We start from the raw sequence: 18,169 nt of genomic DNA on the forward strand, positions 1-18,169 counted from the left end.
TTAATATGGACTGCTTGCTTTAACAGTGATTCAACAACTGTAGCAAGCAGGCTACTCGTATAACTCTCATGTAAAACTTAAAAGCTGCGTTTTTGCCACACTAAAGTTTCCAGCTTTGAAAAGCTTGAAAGTTAATCTTTTAGGACTTATAGTGTGTAGGACCTTTTTTAGTACTTTCAGTTTATTTTAGATCGTGTAAACTTTACAGCTGTTAACATAGATCTAAAAAGGAAATAACATGTTTAGTAAAGAAATTAACCCACTGGAACTTCGGTTTGAAACTCAACTAATACTGACGGCGCCAGTGCACTGCACATTTTGTGAAGAGTGGCGCCACCAGCTCTTTTGGCTGTTTCTGGTACTTTTGGTGGCCACATAACCAAATTATGGTCGTGCCGATGATGGCGTGGATGATTTGGGCACCCCAATCAAAGGAGTGCCTTTGAGAATTTCACAGAATTCCTCAGAACGGACTTTAATAAAACAATTTTTTTAAAGAGACCCCCTGGCTCCTCCTCTTTCTCTCTATTTTCCATCGCCAGACGCTACTCCACCATCCTTCGCCATTAGAGGGCCACAAAGGCAAGGGAGAAAACCAACACATAACAGCGAACTATAATTATGTTTATCTTAATTATATTGCGTGACGTAAGTTTCTTATTAACCGGCTACAAAGTCAGCAACAATTTACCATGTTTATGGGTGGCGGCCTCGTAGCGAACCCCTAAGGAATTATTATTACATGCAGGTGGCTCCGCCGCCAGTCCACCCACTGTTCCCCTAGTAGTCGCGTGAGCAATCACAGCACGACTCGTCCAAATGACCAGAAAGCCAGAAAGTGCCCGAGTGGGCAGCACCAAGTGGCGCCTTTGTTCGCCTCCTACTCATTCTCCTAGTTCTCGTCCACGTTCTCAGTTTTATTTGCATATAAAACGTATGATGAACAATGTGAAAGGGCGGTGGAGAGGGTGGAGCAGCACGCGTCTCTAATGCGCCATGAGGCGGCCACAACAATTGGTGCCTTCCACAGCCTTTTGTTCTTGATTTCTTGCGCCTTGCAGCGCCGAAAAGTATGCTAAGAAATTAAGCATTGGTCATTTTTATTTGCGTGCCGTGTGGCTGTTCTGGTCGCCCACCCGGCGTATGCGCAATGCAAAATAAAAGCTTGAAGTTTGTTGCCAAAGACGGACGACACACGCAAAATAAAAATGCACGTCATTACCTTGATTTGTTGCTGCGCTCCGCTCTGCTCCACACCACTCCACCCCCATGGATGGGCTGGGCGTGGCGGTGCGGGATTTGTGCCACCAGTCCCACCCATACTTTCAGTGGATTACATAAGCCATGCAAATTTCCAAGTGGAAGTCAAGTGCTTAGTTGGCAATCAACTTTAGCTTTTCTTTCAGAGAGCCGGACTCATTTATGCTAATCAAAAGTCGAGCGAAAATCAATTTCTCTTTTAGGACCGCTCGTCGATAGTTCGCTCAAGTGTCGTGGACGCATTGAACGGTGCCGATAAATCAAAATAATTAAGTCGCTTTAAATTGACTGAGTCGAAGTTGAGGCCATAAAGTGACTGGCATTAACCAAACTCCCAAGTGGGGCTAATAAGCTTGAGACAGCGCTAATTTTACCCTCATTAAACAAACTGACATGCCGGGACCAGGCCAGAACAGACCAGACCAGGCCACGCCAGGCCAGAACAGGCGCCTGCTGGCAGCCCCTGCTTGGGGGCAGAATTTAGACGAGGGACGTAGCTCGGTCCCGGGCCCGTCAGGACGATGCCTGCTAACGTTTTAGAGAGCTCAATAAACTCAAAGGACTGCCCGACTCAACTGAGTTTGTCTCAGCGCGGGCCCGAACCCTATCCCCCTCCCCCACGACTGACTGAAGGCAAGCGTCGCCATTTTGGCAGTCATTAACGGCAAACTGCTTCATCATTTAATAACCCAAAAGTGAGCTGGTTAAATGCCGAGCGATGCCGACTCCGTACCCCAAAAGACTCCCTCTACATGCACACACAGACACCATGTACGCACACAGACAACAGCATGGTATGCAAGGGAAACAAGCAACCCACAAAAAAAGAAGACAAAAAGGGGGAAAAAAAACAGAATGGCACAGAACATGCCACACTTATTTTTATAGATTTCATTTTAACACCGAAAAAGGCAAACGCATGGAAACTTAACCGATGGCAGGCCCTGCTCCTGCTCCTGCTCTTGCTCTTGCTTCTGCCTCCCCGGATTGTGCTCCTTCTGACTTTTGGCTGGCTTTCCCTTGGCAGACACGACTACATAAAATTGGCAAGGCGTCAAAACAGGCAAGGAAAAAAAGGGTTCATTACGGCAATTTGCTTAAACTCGTGAGCCCTCCTTCTGCAGGGATATTCGGGTCTATAGGAACTTCAACTTTGTGGCTTTTTTTTCGTTAGCCGTGTATCTGTTCTGGGCCCTTAAAGTCTACAGTGCGTGGGGGGACTCTCATTGCCCTTTTCAACCACTTGGCGTGTCAGATATTTCATAAAATATAATGAAAAGCAAGATTTTCGTTCCTTTAAAGTGTATTTAATTCCTAATTCCTTTCAGTTCCTGTTCGCTAGACGCGCCAAAGTTCAATGCACTCGCCCAGACCACAGCTCCTTTGCACTTTCTTGCTGGAGTAGTTTTCCAATATCCCGGGAGTGTGTGGACACAGTGTCGCTTTGTTTGGACATTTCATCGGGGCTGACTGGCCATAGCCGGCTGAATGTCATGCAAGAATGATTTTTATTGGCGGTGACTCGGGTTTATAACATGAGTCCAGAGCTAGCTTTGCAAAAATTTTTAATTGAGCTTCGATGGCTGGCGCCCAGATAGCAGCCACCAGCCACAGGCGGCACGCAACTGTCGGCCAAGTCTAGGCCTCAATTGGCGGCGGTAAAGTATTCGAGAAACCACTTAAACCCCACATGAGGAACACAAACAGGCTTCCACGCAATAAGAGAGCATTGCGAGCACCCACAACAGCACACAGCACACAGCTCCCAGGACACAGCCAGGTCTAGCCCGTCCGTCCAGTCATAGTCGTCGTTTTGGAAGTTGTCGTCGCTGTGGCCGGAAGTCGCCGTTGCTGTGGGGCAGAAATGGCTCGGAAAGAGCAGGCGGATTGGCGTGTTGAGTTTTCATTTTTCGTGCGTGCGCCTCGGGGACACTCGGACTCCGACCAATGCTTAATTATATTTGCGTGTGCATGACCAATTGCTGGCCAGGCAGAGCGGAATCCTTGAGCTCGACGTCTGCTTCTCTGTTTAAAGCCATTTAAAAGGATGTGTTAGGAGGAGCCTCATCGTCAACGGGTGACAAGTGACATGTGTAGGTGTTGCTTTCGATCTCTGCTCTCGCCGTGTCCTTGGCTCCTCCGTTGTTGACTTTATTGTCAGCAATATGATTTGTCACTGCACGGGACACTCCAGGCAGGCAATGGTAGGGCAGGGCAAATGGTCTGACAGATGAGTGTCTGCGAGCGAGAGTCAACCTACAACCTACAACCTACAGCGTACATGGCATGTCGGCTTTTGTGGTTTCACCTCATGGCCGTTGCCTTGATCGATTACCAAACCCGATGGGCCTCCCACCATCCCACAAAGAGGCACCACAGTGGGTGGCCTTAATGGGTAATTAGTAGATTGCGTGATTGTTCCCACAGCTCGTCACATTTTGCAGTGATTGCTCACTTTTCGACACTTTCGACCGATTGCAGACAGGGTAGTGCCAGTAGTAGCGCCAAAGAGGATCAACTCTTGGACCTGAAGTGGGCGTCCATTAATCAATTCGGACAAGAGATGTGGCCCATTGTGGAGGGCGACCTTGTATCTGGATGGGCGTGTTCTGTTCTGTTTTGTTTTGTTTAGTTTCGGCGAACAGTCGTTTGCATTTTCTATTATTACGAAGACATTTCGTGTCGAACCACACACGCGGTGGCGTATGTTTAATTTTTTTGTTTAGTTCTGTTTTAGTTTCAGCCCTCTCCTCTCTGTTTGCCAAGTAATTAGTGGCATAACGCAAAAGCCTGAGACAGGAGGGGGACATCGCTATGGAAATGCCTTGGCATTTGATTCGTAGGCGCTTCCTGTGCCAGACTGGCGAAAGTACCGCTTAATTTGTATACAAATTAAGGTCAAAGGACACACACACACACACAATATATTTTGCGTCTTGGAAAGGAGAATTTATTCGTTCAATGGCATTTAATCAGTGGTAAACTCGTACTGGTAAAATCTACACATTTATTGCTGCCATGGCATGGATCCCTTTGAATGCGAGTATCCCTTCGATTCGATCTAAATTGTTTTATGCGTTTGCCGGGTATGTCGAGTGGGTTGTCATTGCCCCCATTCGAATATATTAAACAGATAAAACTCGATTCGTTGCCCTTTTGTTGGGTATTTTTAAATTTATCTCCGGGGCCAGACATTCTTTGGTGGTAATTATTTCACGCTTGAATTTACAATTGCTTTTGCCATAAATTTAAGATTCGTTTGATGCCGAGTGGGGGGATGCCATCGTGCCGGGCGGGGGGCATGGGTATTTTGGCCAACTTGTTTTGCATGAAAAAGTGTCAACAGCAAGCGGCGGGTCCTGCCGCAGGCTGTGACACCAAACCTGACAACACTAATGAACGAGCAATGGGCGCACTTGGCCTGCCCCCACTCGGCACCCTACACCCTCCCAAGCCTCTAAAGCTCTCCCTTGACTTTGCCCAAGCAACTTTATGGCATTTGTTCTATGCAGTTTTCACCTTCCTTAGCTCGGAATATTTTTCGTGTTTTTTTGCCCACAACTTTGACATAATTCAGGGCAGGGCTGGGCAGGGCAAGGCATTGCTGCCATTCTGGCCAAAAAATATGAAAGTTTGTGGGTGTCGCTGCAATATTCTCGCTGCGCGCTCCTCGCCCCGCATTTTTCTGTGTTGCCAGCAAAAGTTGATAACGAGCAGGTGTTAAAATGTGACCAAGTGCTGGCTGGCTTTTGGCACGCCTACTCCCCGTGGCCTCTCCATCGCCATCGCCAGCTGCAGCTCCAGCTGGTCTGCCTTGGTGATTACAAGTTGTTGACACTTTTGCAGTTTGTGGCAACAACTCAACTCTGCTCGGCTCGACTCGCATCGGCTCAAAGGCGAAAGGCAAAAGTTGGTAGTTGGTTGTGGCCATGGCCAACATGCCGCCACAGGATTCGCCCTGCTGCTGCTGCCACTGGGGAGCTGCCAGCCAGCTTTGTCCTTCGACAGCGTTGCCAGACTGCGTGATGTGAATCAGGGTTCACGTGAGTGTATCCGTGTGTGTGTGTGTGGCTGAGTGTTTTTCCTATTCAAGTATGCATATTGCGTGAGTGTGTGGCGGCTGCCCTCTTTGAGGGTCTGGTCTCCTATTGCCATGCCACGCCACATACAACTTTACGACCAGGCGTTGACTTTTTAATGAACACGGTAATTTGCCGTGCAAAGGTGAAGACACCCACTCGCACCCACTCACCTTCCCTTCCTGCCTGCTGGCCTCCCTGCCACGGAAAAGGGCGTGGCTTGGCATTTTTGATCAGCCTCGAAATATCATTTCACATATCGTTAAAATTCGTTTAGGCGCAGCATACAAATTGCTACATTTCCGCCAAACTTCAAGGCAGCGACTTCAGACTCGGCTCCAGTTCCTGCTCCTTCAGACTTCCCTCCTTCGAGTATATTTTTGAAAATTTCCTGCGTGCGTCTGCGGTGGGCCTCGTGTAAATTGAATGAAATTGAAAAATTTAACGCAACAGCAATTCCATTACGTTTTCCAGGCTCATTTTCACAGCGTTTCGGCCCCGTCTCACTTTCCCTCTGCCCCTCTGGCTCGAAATTTATTCATTACATGCAATTTTTTGCGCCGTCTTCACTTTCGTTTATCTGGGTCTGGCTCAACATTTTCAGGCACGAAGCAGAGGAGAGTAGAGGAGAGCAGAGCAGAGCACAGCGCATTAGGCTTGGCAATCAGAAATCATGTGTGAAATGGGAAAAAATGTGCGAAATAAAATGAAAATCGCGTTGCGAACAGGAAAAACACTGAGAAACACATCAGCAAAGTGTTCGGCTCCCACTTCCGCTGCCACTCCCACTCCCACTCCCACTCCCAGTACGAATCGCAGTCCCAAGAGCCTTCAGGCATTTGTCTTTATATACGTGTGTGTTTTCAATTACAATGGCAATTGTTGTGGTTACTGCCATGGCCTAAAGGGAAGCTCCAACTGGAAATGGAACAAAAAGAAAACAACGTGAATCAATGTGAATAAATAATCGTGGATACATATACAAATAGAAATGCACAAATAGATTGTCATCTGTGTCATCAGGGATCCACAGATTATCGTATTAGAGATGGGAGATGGGAGCTGCATATTGTATTTATGCAATCTGCATTTTATAAATATTTTTACAAGCAATCAACAATGACAGCAAAGCCAGAGCCATCACTGAGCCATCAGAGAACCATCAGAGCCCTCTGGCAAACATGTTGAGCATACCAAATGCCTTCCTTGTCTTCGCATTTCCACATTTCCTTCCGTTTGCCGTGTGTTATGTTAATGTTTAATATAAATGCCCGCTGTCTGGCATTGGTCCTTCGATGGAGGAGCTGGAGCTGGAGCCCTGTCCTGTCTGGGCTGATGCCTGCCGCATAAGCAAATAGATATTGCAGCCAGATGACTTGGCCAAAGCCCATCATCTCAATGTTTGTTCTGCAAGCAGCTTTCCAGGAGTTATATTTAAATTGGCAGATCGGACACACATAAATGGAAATCCTCAGTGCTCTGGCTGTGTCGAGACATTAAATTGTTGTAAGAATTTAAATTTTTTCAGCTCATGTGTGTGCAATTTTGGTTAGTTGATGTCGCCTACAAACTTGCATACTAAATAAGCCGCTGGCTGCCACTATCCGCATCTCCATCTGGCCACCCACCTCCGACTTCTGCTGTGGCACTTGCTCCCCTCTCTCTCCCAGTATATTTCGTGCCTCAGCTCCTACTCACTCGCCTCATGCATTTTACATTTGCAGTCGTCAGCCGCTACTCATTTGTTTTCTTTCGGGGGCCCACAGGCAGGGCGAAAGAAGACACTCACACAGACTGCAGCACACAGCCACATATGCACATGCAATTACATAGACCGCACACCAAAACACTCACACTTGCACACAATCACACCCGCACAGCCACACGGCCACAGCCGCACACATTCATTGTTGCAATTGCACGGGAAATAGACTTTTTGAATGCGAATGCGTTGCACATGTCAGATGGAAGGCGCTTAGAAAAAGGAGGAAAGAAAGCTGTGCAGAAAAAGAGAAAGCAAAGGAACGGAAAGTAGCAGCAGAAAGGAAATAAGAAAGAAAGAATGAAGACAAAATCCCGCAGCAATACGGGCAGGTTTTTATTATACACTTTAGTAGAGGGTATAATCATTTTGGCTGTGGGTTTGCAAAGACTTCACTTCATTGGCGAACTGAATGCTACCATCTCATACGAACTGCGAGTATTTAAGCAAAAATCTGTATCTTGTTGGAGTGTCTGTAGCTTCGGCCTCGAAATCTATTTTTCTTCTACATTTTTTTTCTCACTTTTCTTTTAGTTTTTGCAAGACGGTCTCTCGTTGTTGCTGTAGCCTCTCCTCTCGTCTTGAAGGTGGCTACGGGCCAGAGGCATGGAAGGGAAAGGACAACGACTGCTTGCTATTCCACATGCAGCCGCTGTATTTGTTGTTGCGATGTTTGTGGGCCCATCTTCATGTTTCCTCATGTTGTCAGCGTGGCAGCATCTGCCCCAGCGCCTGCTGCTCCTCCTCCTGCTGCTGCCGCTTCTGCTGCTGCTGCAGCACTGGTCCTACTGCCACTGTTGTTCACTAAATCCGTGCTACTTAAATTGTCCCTAAAATCCTCGTGGCAATTCTTTCGCCATGAAGCACATGCAGCTTTTGTGCGCTGTATGAGAATTTAATGACATTCTTAAGTTGTCATCAGTGGATGGAAGCTGGCAGCCCAGGAGCCAGGCGCCACTGGAAGTCCAGGAGTAGTCGTGTCGAGTCGAGTCGAGAGTCGACTGGGACGGCGGCGATTGGGCCAACTATCTTGGCAGGCAGGCTGCCTCTTGCTCTGACTTGGTGGCATCTTATCCTGTCTGCGACGCGGTTCCTTTTGCCATTGCCATGCCATGCCATCCCATTCCATTCCATTGTTGTTGTGGCATGAGGGGGAATATCAAATTGAGTAAGACCAACAAAATGAGTTGAATCATTAGCGTAGAGAGCCAGGGATACGGTGGAGTGGCAGTGTGGCATCCTTATTCATCCTTGCACCCACATACACAGCCACAGCCACATACTCACATATTGCGCAATCGCTGTCGCTGCATGCACCCCCCGGGGCAGCAGCAGAATCAGCCGCTGGATGCACTTTGCCTTTTTCAAGAATGAAGCCATATCAGCATTAGCGTCTGATGTCGCCTGTCTGCCCGGGGGCCTCTGCATCTTTTTGGGGACATTTCTTTTCTTGAGAGACATTCAGCATGCCTGTGCCACACGTTTCAGGTCAGGTCAGATATGAGGCAAGTGATTGTGCAACTCAACTCCTTCGTTGGCCCGTGGGACGTTGGGGCGAGTTTAATTTTCAATCTAGGGCCCAAAATATTGCGCCTTTGATTTCACGCTGTCTGCCAGTCAAACTACAGTTGGGGGGACTCTGGTATATTCGCGGATTGTGCTCTATCCCATAGCCATAGCCAGTTATTTTTGCGCTGCATGAGCAAATCTTTAGTATTTGTACAAGCGACAGCCGCAGACTGGAAAAAGCCGCCGCATTTGAATATGCAATTTGCAATTTGACTTGGTTCTGCCACTGATGGGAGAGAGTGGAGAGAGTGGGTCCTAAAAGGAGGCCAAAACCGCGCAGTTCTGTTGCCTGTCGACAGCTACCAGAGGAAGAGGCAAGGCAGATGCGGGAGGAGCAGCAGGAGAACCCTCTGCCATCGAGTTAATCTGCGAGCTTAAGAAACCCCAGACTGTAGCGGAGTGGAGCAAGTAGCTCCTCCAGTAACAGTGCCATATAAAAGCTGCACGCCGCGACATTTTATCACAGGGCTGGGCGCGCTTTTTTGCCAGTCCTCCGTCCTGTCGTCCGGGCTGACATTTCAGCGCAAGATTTATGCACTTGGGCTGCAGCTGAAGACAGCTGTCGTTTGCCCTGCTGTCTTTTTTCTCCTCCGTCTCTCTGTCGCTGTGTCGCTGTGTGTGGCTCCTAATAGCTTTTTATTCTCGTGCATGAAATATGCCTCTGAAAATGTGGAATAAAACAGAGCAGAGCAGAGTTCAGCCGCGGCAGGAATATGGAAAGTGTCAATCCTATTTTTTTCCCTTCCTTTGGGTTAACTTTTTGTGGCCTGTACCACGTTGTGGTCGCATTCAAGTTCATCAATTGTCAGCAGCAACTAAATAGACCGACCTGAGGGATAGAGACTAAACTTGAGGGTACAACAAGCAAGATCCAGGTTTCCCTGACACACCAATGACAAGTAGCTAGACAGAGTACGTGCATACAGACACACACAATTAGGTGCTGATAAATTGCTTTTATATGCTGTTTCACTCATAGGCAAAATGCGGCAGCAAAATGAAACAATAAGCCACGTCCGTCAAGTCGGCTCCTGAGGTGGCTAAAGTCGAGTCGAGTTATGAGCGGAAGTCAAGACACAGCACACGGATACACGATGATACTCCCACACAGTCACAGACGGCACTTCGTCACACTTGCCAAGACAATGCGTCCAGACAGACAGACAGACAGACAGACAGACAACCAGACACACATACAGACAGACAGACAGACAGACAGACAGACAGACTGCCAGACACCTTCCTAACAACGCGTCAGAATGTGACTGCCTGGCTGGGCGGTGTGTCGGTTCTGGCCTGGCCTGCAAGTGAAGCCATTTGCTGGTGGGCAACGTTTTGGAATTCATTCGCTCTGTCAAGTAATCTACCCCCAGAAGCGTTTCATTTCCATATGGGGTTGTCCCCTTTGAATCCTCCACTCAATCACACACTTTATGGCGCCACTACAGCGCGCACTTCCTGCAGAGAGAGAGCGGCAGCCTTTGGCTAATTGAAAACGCCTGTTAACACTTGAATGGAGTCCGACAAAAACTCTCTTTCTCTCAATGAGCAGCTCATTCTTTCCCGGGGTTCAATCGGCTATTTAAATTTTCCCAGCATTTCCCATTTTTCGTCACCTTCCGTCCCATGTCCAGGTCTAACTCTCGGCGCCAACTAACTGGCAATCTATTATATGTGTCCTTTGACCGTAACCAAAGCTTATGTATACCCTCGTATGTGTATAGTTTTCAAAGGAGCCTTTGCCCATGTTACCTTTCGGCTTGGCTGCCTTGTGTTGGCCTTTATTGAAAATGACTCAATTTGATAGGATCCTTACTGCTTCATCTCCACCTCCAAGGGATGGCTAATGTACACAATTTGCTTTCAGGGAGTCACCCTCTCTGCTTTGGGTCGAAGTATTAACATTTTGTCAATAGGATTTTGATGCATTGGCTGGGAAAAGGTTCCGTGTACACCCAGAAAAAGGTGACAATTACTTGGAGGTCTATGCGGATGGGACAACTTTAACTTTCACTTCACTCCACTCAACACAACTTGTACAGAGTGACAGGGCTGCAATTGTCCTGCCTGACATGGATAAGGATTGCTGGCGCTGCTTCCGTGTTGTTGCCTCTCGCCTCAGCTCCTGCTGCGGCTCTCAAGTGCCTGGCTAGCTTGAGCTGTTAGTATTTCTGCTACTAATTATGCAGAGACTGCGGGGCAACAAACCAAGCTGATGTTGACACATAGCCAGAGTCGGAGTCGGAGATGGAGTCGGAGATGGTGATGAAGATGAAGCCGGAGACACGAGCCAAAGAGCCGCTGAAGTAGCTTGCAACTGTCACACACAAGTTGAGATTTCTCTCGACTGTGTCTGTATGAATGTATATGTATGTACGGGTATGTATGTGTGTGTGTTTTGTGCGTTTTGTGATATTTTCTAATTTTCACAAAATAAGCAATTCTCACGTCTTTGTCCTTGTGGCTGTGACTCGCGTGAATGTGGCTCTGTGGCTCTTTGGCTCTTTGGCTCTGTGTGTCTGTGGCATTGGCCTGTGGTGTATTTTTTTTGCTGTGAATTCAATTCCAGCTCGTGTCTTGCTGTTGTTTAGCCAACGGGCGGCAGGTGGCTGCCACAGCCACAGCCGCAGCCAACGCTTTGTACTTCAAAAGCAAGTCAATTTGCAACTGTAAGTGTGTGTGTCTCCCACCAAGGCAAATCCTGCTTCTAAAGCACACCTCAGAAGCCTTCACACAACTGTGTGTCTCCTCTCCTCTTTTGTGCTCAGTATTGTTTCTTTTCCACATTGTTTTCGTTTTTATACACGGTATTTGTAGGGTATATTGACTTGCAGATACGGATCAATGGATGCATAAATGTAAATGGAACAAAATGAATATAATATAATTAAAGTCTCCTTCGCATTTCATCAAATTTAGCAAAGAGGAGTTTTTAGCTCCCACAATAGTAGGGAAGTCCGAGCAGCGGGTATCTTAGAGTCGCAATGGAAATTTGTAGTGTTTTTTTTTTTTTTTTGTGTAGGAAAATTTGTTTTATTCCCCTGCCTGCAATTGCGATTGAAGTTTAGTTATTTCCTTGACTGTGGGAGCACTTGTCTTTGATGTTGGCCACGCAACACGGAAGCCTTCGCTGGCATTTACCGCCAGGCACTTTTTACCCGGCTCCACCCACCCCAGCCACACAAATAATAATAATAATAATACTATAAATTTCCTTTGCTTTATTTCACTTGCAGGTAAGTCCCGTGCTTGCTTCCACTTCGCATTCGCATTCGCATTCGCAATCGCTTTCGCAGTGAGTATAAATTAGCAATGGCAATGTAATTATATTTTCATTAGATTAAAATATCATAAGTGCCATAAAAATTAAGTTATGCCGGGGCGAGTACAATGGAAATGAAATAATCAGCTTAACTTGGCTGCGGGCAAACATAAAAGTCGGACTTCACAATGGAGGCAGCCACGGCAGCGGTACTGGGTGACTGGGTGACTGGGTTGCCATGCCACTGCCTTTGGCCCCATTGTTTCAGGGGGAATGGGGGAAGCGCTTTGATTTCGAGCGATAATTACAACGTGCCCTCCATAGAAATACTCTGGTGGCTTTCGTGCAGCTATGCAGCAGCAAAAGGGAAGCCGGCCGGGCCATCCAATTCACTGGAGCGTTCAGTCCTGCCAGCCTTTGCGGATTTATGGCGTCGGCGACATGTTGACATGCTGCGCCAGCGGCCGTGTCGATTGTGGGGGCCAATTTCTTGAGGCACGGCCAATCCTCTTCGTGCTCATTGTTTTATGGGTTGCGCTGGCCAAAAAAGCCAAAAAAAAACATTCCGCGGGGGAGAGACGGCACGGTACGATGCTCGACCACCTTTTTTTTGTGTGTCTGTGTGTGTTGCCAATTACCACAAGCTTCGTGGGGGCAGTGTCGCCGCCTCCGGGCACTCGCTGCGTACACGTAATTTTTATTGGACACTTCCACGCGTCGTCATCCATCGTATGTCTTCGTCGTTGTCGTCCTCGTCCTCGTCCATTGCCTTCGTCTCGCCACCGTTTGTGTGTCAAATCGTGAGCTTTTGCTCGTACGCAGGCAACAAAAGTCCTAGGCCAACACACGGTGGAGCTTTGGCTCGGCGAATGAGCTACCAAAACAAAAACCGATAATTGCATGGCCACCTGAAATGCCGCACTCTTTATATTCACTCTCTCTCTCTCCATCCATACTATCTGTCTCTCGCTCTGTGTGTCTCTCTCTCTGCCGCTCATTCTCCGCCAGCTGATGGCTCCGCAATCTCTCCACTCTGGCCACCTGTCTCCGTGTCTCCATGTCCGCTTGTCTCCATGTCTCAGTGTGTGAGTGTGAGGAGTGCTGCTGCATTTGGATGTTCCTCTTGACACACATTCGAAGCCATCAACTCAATTGAGTTGCCCATAATGTAATTACCGCAATTAATGCTCATTTTGCCGGATCGCAAAAATTCCAAAAGTTGGTCAAATTGAAATCTAATTAAGGAAAGGTCAAAGAGGAGGGGTGGGGAATCGAATCGAATCGAATGAATAGTGGCAGCGATGATTAAATACAAAGCATTTAATTGACAAGACATTGCAGGGGCCACTTGCGGCGTACAGTTTGAGAGTCACACTCTACAACAAATTGGCGCCAAATGTCTCTACAGAAAGGCAGCACACGAGAGTGTGCTCTCGGGCTGACTGGCCCACTCTCTGGCACACGACTGGGGGAAAGCCGATTGGCAGCCGAGGAACGCGCAGAGCCGAATGGCGGCACTTCGTGAGTGGCAGGACACGAAGTCCTTGCCATCCGTTGGCGTGCACAAGGCGAAACAGTTTGCGACTGAGACTCGTGATGAACGGACGCGTGGCCAATGGCAGACAGGCAGCGCGAAAAACAAGCCTGACATCCATTCAAATCGCATTCAGTCGCTCGATGGCGAGTGCTCGACCAGAATTACGAGTGTAATCGCCGGGCTCCATCATCATTCAATCGCAATAGCAATCGCCATCGCATGTGTGAGTGCAGTTGGCTATGCGAGTCCAGGGACTGACATGTGTGCGTGCCGCGTCGGGCCGTGCCAGCGATCCTCAGGCATCGAACTTGGCCAAGTGAAATCAAAGCCTGGCTTGCCGGCTGTGCCGCTGTGTCGAGTGTCGCCGTAAATCATAAAGTGTCAGCAAACCAGAAAGTCACTCGAGTGTGCGTTTTCGGAGCCAGAACGAAACGGAAATCATCAGGCGAATGAGTAACCCACAGATTTGGCATATAATTTAATTTGGCAAATGTGTTGGAAAATTGTATGGGCACAGCGAATAGCGAGTGGGGAGCAAGTGAACAACTCGTACACAATCCTGCTCCATCTACTGCTCCAGCTCCTGCTCCTTGTCCTGCTCCAGTGATTGTTGCCGGAGAGCTCCTCTCTCCTGCTGCTGCTCCACGGCTTACTGCTTATGCTGGTAATGGGTTAATGCGGCTGAGCACTCGCTTCCCGCTCCGCTCCGTCCCGCTCCGTAACCCTCTCGCAAAATACATATATTTCATGTTATTTACCTAGGTGCGCCACTTTCGTTAATTGTATGCAAAAAAGTTGCCAACATTCTCCTAGCAGCGAATGTGGTGTGCGTGTGTGGTGTGTGTGTTTGTTTTTGGCTCAGGATTTTCGCTGTTGTGGCCTTATGTTACAACAACTTTTGGGTGGCTGGTTCAATTACAGCCCAGCCCAGCCCAGACCCATGGCAACCCCTCTATCCAACATCGCCTGCCACACTATTTCCGCTCTAAAATTCGAGCCAAGTTTGCCAGTTCCAGTGCCAGTGCTAGGTGCCGTTGCCAGCTGTGCTCGTTGGTACCTTCGTACCGTGCTCCTGGAACAGGACCTGCTCCTAGTTGCTGCGCCTCAGTGGCGTTCACTTAGTAAATAAATTGGCAATCGCATTTAATGTGGGTTTATGTGCGTCGCTACCTTGACTGCCTCTGCCACTGGCTCTGCCCCTGCCACGGCATGTGCTCCTGCCTGAGCGCACCAACTATTTGGGAGTTATTTTTTTTAGCTTGCCTCTTTTAGTGCGGCTCGACTCGTTTTTCTTGGCTCGTGCTCATGTGCAAATCGTAAATTCACGTTAATGCCGAAATTTCACGTGATAATGACGTGATTACCTGACACACCAACAGAGAGAGTGAGAGAGAGAGAAGCAACACGGGAACCGTGCACACTGGGAGGCTACACAGATCCATGCACATGTCCTTGTCGTTGTCTTTCCTTCTCAATTTTGCCAGCTAAAATGTTTTGCTGGCTGGCAGCAGTACTTGGACTCGGGCATAAACTACTCGTACACCTAAATACAGAACATCCATCGCAACTCAACCCAGATCTAAGCGAAGCCAAAGCCCAAGAGGGGTAACCATCCAAGCGCTCAACTGAAAAATGAGTGCCCCTAAAATAGTTGCAATGCATTCAACTGAATTTGCGAGCCTCGTTTGGGAACTTGGGAACTTGGGAACTGGTCTCGGTGTGGGAAATTCCTGGCTTAGGCCGAGGCGTAAAATTGCTGGCGTACTTTTCAAGTGCTGTTCAATGAGTTGGAGTTGGAGTTGGAATTGCTGCAATTGTTCCCCAGCCCGGGGAGTGAGTGCATTCATTTCGCAGTTAAATCGGATTTTAAAGAGTTTAGTCTGGCTTCACAGAAACATAGATAAATAGAGAGAGGAGAGCGTGGAAGCAGGAAGGTCTCGGGCCTGTCGCAAACTTTTTTCGCAATCGCGTAATTTGGACTTATTCTTTGCTTTTTATTTGCAACTTTTTAATTACTTTTGAGCAGCGATTTGAACTTTGCGCCTGCCTGTCGCTCGTTTACACTCTAATTACGCGGCCCATTCAGGCTGCTGTTGTGTTATCCTTTTTCCAGCTGCTTATCAGTGAGTAGTGCCCGAGAAGGATCCTTTAAACGCAGCCCTGTCCGCGGCAAAGTTGTTGCCGCTTTAAACGCTGGCTGGCATTTCCGTTTCCGCTTTACCAGTACCAGCGCTAAGCCAGTTCGTTAGTTTACCTTGACATTTTATACAGTTTTTCTGGCTTGCAGCTTTTGTGTGCTCTTTGTTTGGCTTGTTACCTGCCCGAGCAGCAGGAACCAACAGCTGCACCGCTGCTGGCTGCCACCACTTCCAACTTCCACCACACACCTCATGCACAACAATTTTAACAATATTTGTTTTTCTACCACACTGCAACTGCATTGGGACCTCCAGCTAAAGCTACAGCTCAGCGATCCCTTTGCTTTTGTTCCTTCAGTCCCTTTACTTTACACTCGTCGCTGTCCGCACACAAATCATGAATCATTTTTGCTGCACCCACTCTCTCCGCACTTCACTCTCCGCATTCCACTACATTCTGGGTACTTCTAAGTGTTGTTTAATGCAGCTTTTCAACTCATTCGCTTTGACATACCCTGCTAGTGTGAGTGCGAGTGCTCCTTTCTAGCTTCTAGCTTCTATTTTCTATTTTCTACCTTCTGCACTCTAGTTTCTACTTTCTACTTTCTACTTTTTGCGAGTAGCATCAGATTTGCTTATGCAAATGTGTCGCCTTGCCATGGATTTACCATTTGCCCCATTCATTCTCCTACTCCTACTCGACGTTGACTACATTTTGTCCACTCCACTCTACTTCCCGCTCGGATTTAGATCAAAATGTTTACTGTTGCTATTTGGGGCGGGCTGATGTCATGGCTTGTCCATCGCTGAGGCAGTTTAAATAATTGCCACCGCAATAAATTATTAAATCAACAACAATTACTCAATGGCCAGTGAAAAGAATCAATCAATGCTCTGTGGCCATGCTGTGTGGGTGCTGAAGGGGATGAAGTGGAGGTGAAATTGAGTGTAGTGGAGTGGAAGTGGAAGTGTAAGGTGAAGGGAGGTGCCTGAATAAGCTGATAAAATGAACCGCCTCCACCACCCGGAAAAGGTGTATTATAACGAGTTTCATGACAGCAATTATGTGAGGTTGGGCCGCCCACGAACAACCTAGCCCACCCAGACCCCAGGCCTCCGCATATGCCGCACACGGCACACACATAGATTTATTAATATGTGGATATATGTACATATAACGTGTACGCAGTGTGGCCAGCCAGCGTAGGCTAATATGAGTTTCGAGGGCTTTGTAATCGATATTACAATGGCATTGTGTTAGAGGCACTCGATAGGGCTGGCTGGCCTGGCATTTTTCATGTTTTTTATCGCTCCATGCATCGCTCACAATGGAGCAGCGGGGCATACACACACTGGGGCCGGGCTCCGTGTTTGCCCTGGCCCGGGGGAGATGACAATGCATGTTTAATGTACTTGCTTGTAATTTGTAATTAATATTACATGAGCTGCATGCCGCCAGCAGCTGCCTTATGGCTGAGATTTTCCCCCCATATGTATGCCTACAGCACAGCCCTTCGTGGCATGCAATCTGCCTTTCCCTTACATTTCCATTGGATCCGATTCGATTCGATTCGATTTGATTTCGTGTATCATGTCGGCAGTTTGCCTTATGCCATATATGTCTGACAGCAAGATCACCGCCAGCTGCTGCTGTTCTTACACTTTCTGTCATTTTTGTGATTTATGTGTGATTAGTGTTTGGCCCCTCCGTCCTCTGTCCTTTTTACCATCCTGTCTAGCTGTCTGAGCGCCTCAGTGTCGTCTCTGTAACCCTCTGAGATACGTACATGGCAAGTCAGATTTTCCATTTGTCTAATTCTCTTGTCAGTTGTCATTTTCTATGAATACATTACGATACTCGAACTCGAACCCGAACCCCAGCAGCAGCAGCAGCAGCAGCAGCACTTTCAACAGTTTTTCAGTTGACTTTTTGCCAGTGGTATTGGGACGCAGCAGTGCAGCCTTTCCCCTTTTTTTGCTTTTGAATTACACGCCTCAATGTTTTTGTAAAATGTGCAAATGAAGTCACAATAAGAAAATCCCAGGCAGAGTGACATACATTCATGCATTCACACATGCACAAGCTGGCACACAGACACACATGTGGGAGTGGGCCAAAGATTTGAACAATATAAACAATGACAGGCCATCAAATATGCAAGCACCCTAAATACCTGCAGACCCAAAGGTGGTGGTTCCTGTCTCTGGGTTCTGTTTTGGCCCAGCTCTTGTTCGACTTTTCGGATTGTTTGCTCGCCTGATTTCCCGATTGTTGATGTAAATGTCAAAATAAATAATAAATAGCAATTTACAGGCGCCGCAATACAGACTTGCCATTTGCTATGCCTTAAATGGCCAGACTTTAACGAGGCTTTAATGTAATTGATTATGGATTTAATCCTCGTTTAATTACTGGCAGAGCCACTGCCTTCAGTTGATTATAATTAAAGCATAAAATGTGTTAATTGATTATGCAATTAGCGCCGACGATGCTCGTCCCGGAAAGTTAGTTAATTAAGCGTCGATGAATAAATTTGTGCCATTTATTTATCAATCCATAGT

At 47.6% G+C, this 18,169-nt stretch overlaps 1 protein-coding gene across 3 annotated transcripts in view; it reads left to right on the plus strand.

Moving 5' to 3' along the window:
• The window catches only part of LOC117896271, a 97,245-nt gene that overhangs the window by 15,344 nt on the left and 63,732 nt on the right, over positions 1-18,169 (plus strand). The window lies entirely within an intron of this gene.

This window comes from Drosophila subobscura, chromosome O, assembly GCF_008121235.1.
Source record: "Drosophila subobscura isolate 14011-0131.10 chromosome O, UCBerk_Dsub_1.0, whole genome shotgun sequence".
In the NCBI taxonomy this organism is placed as follows: Eukaryota; Metazoa; Arthropoda; class Insecta; order Diptera; family Drosophilidae; genus Drosophila; species Drosophila subobscura.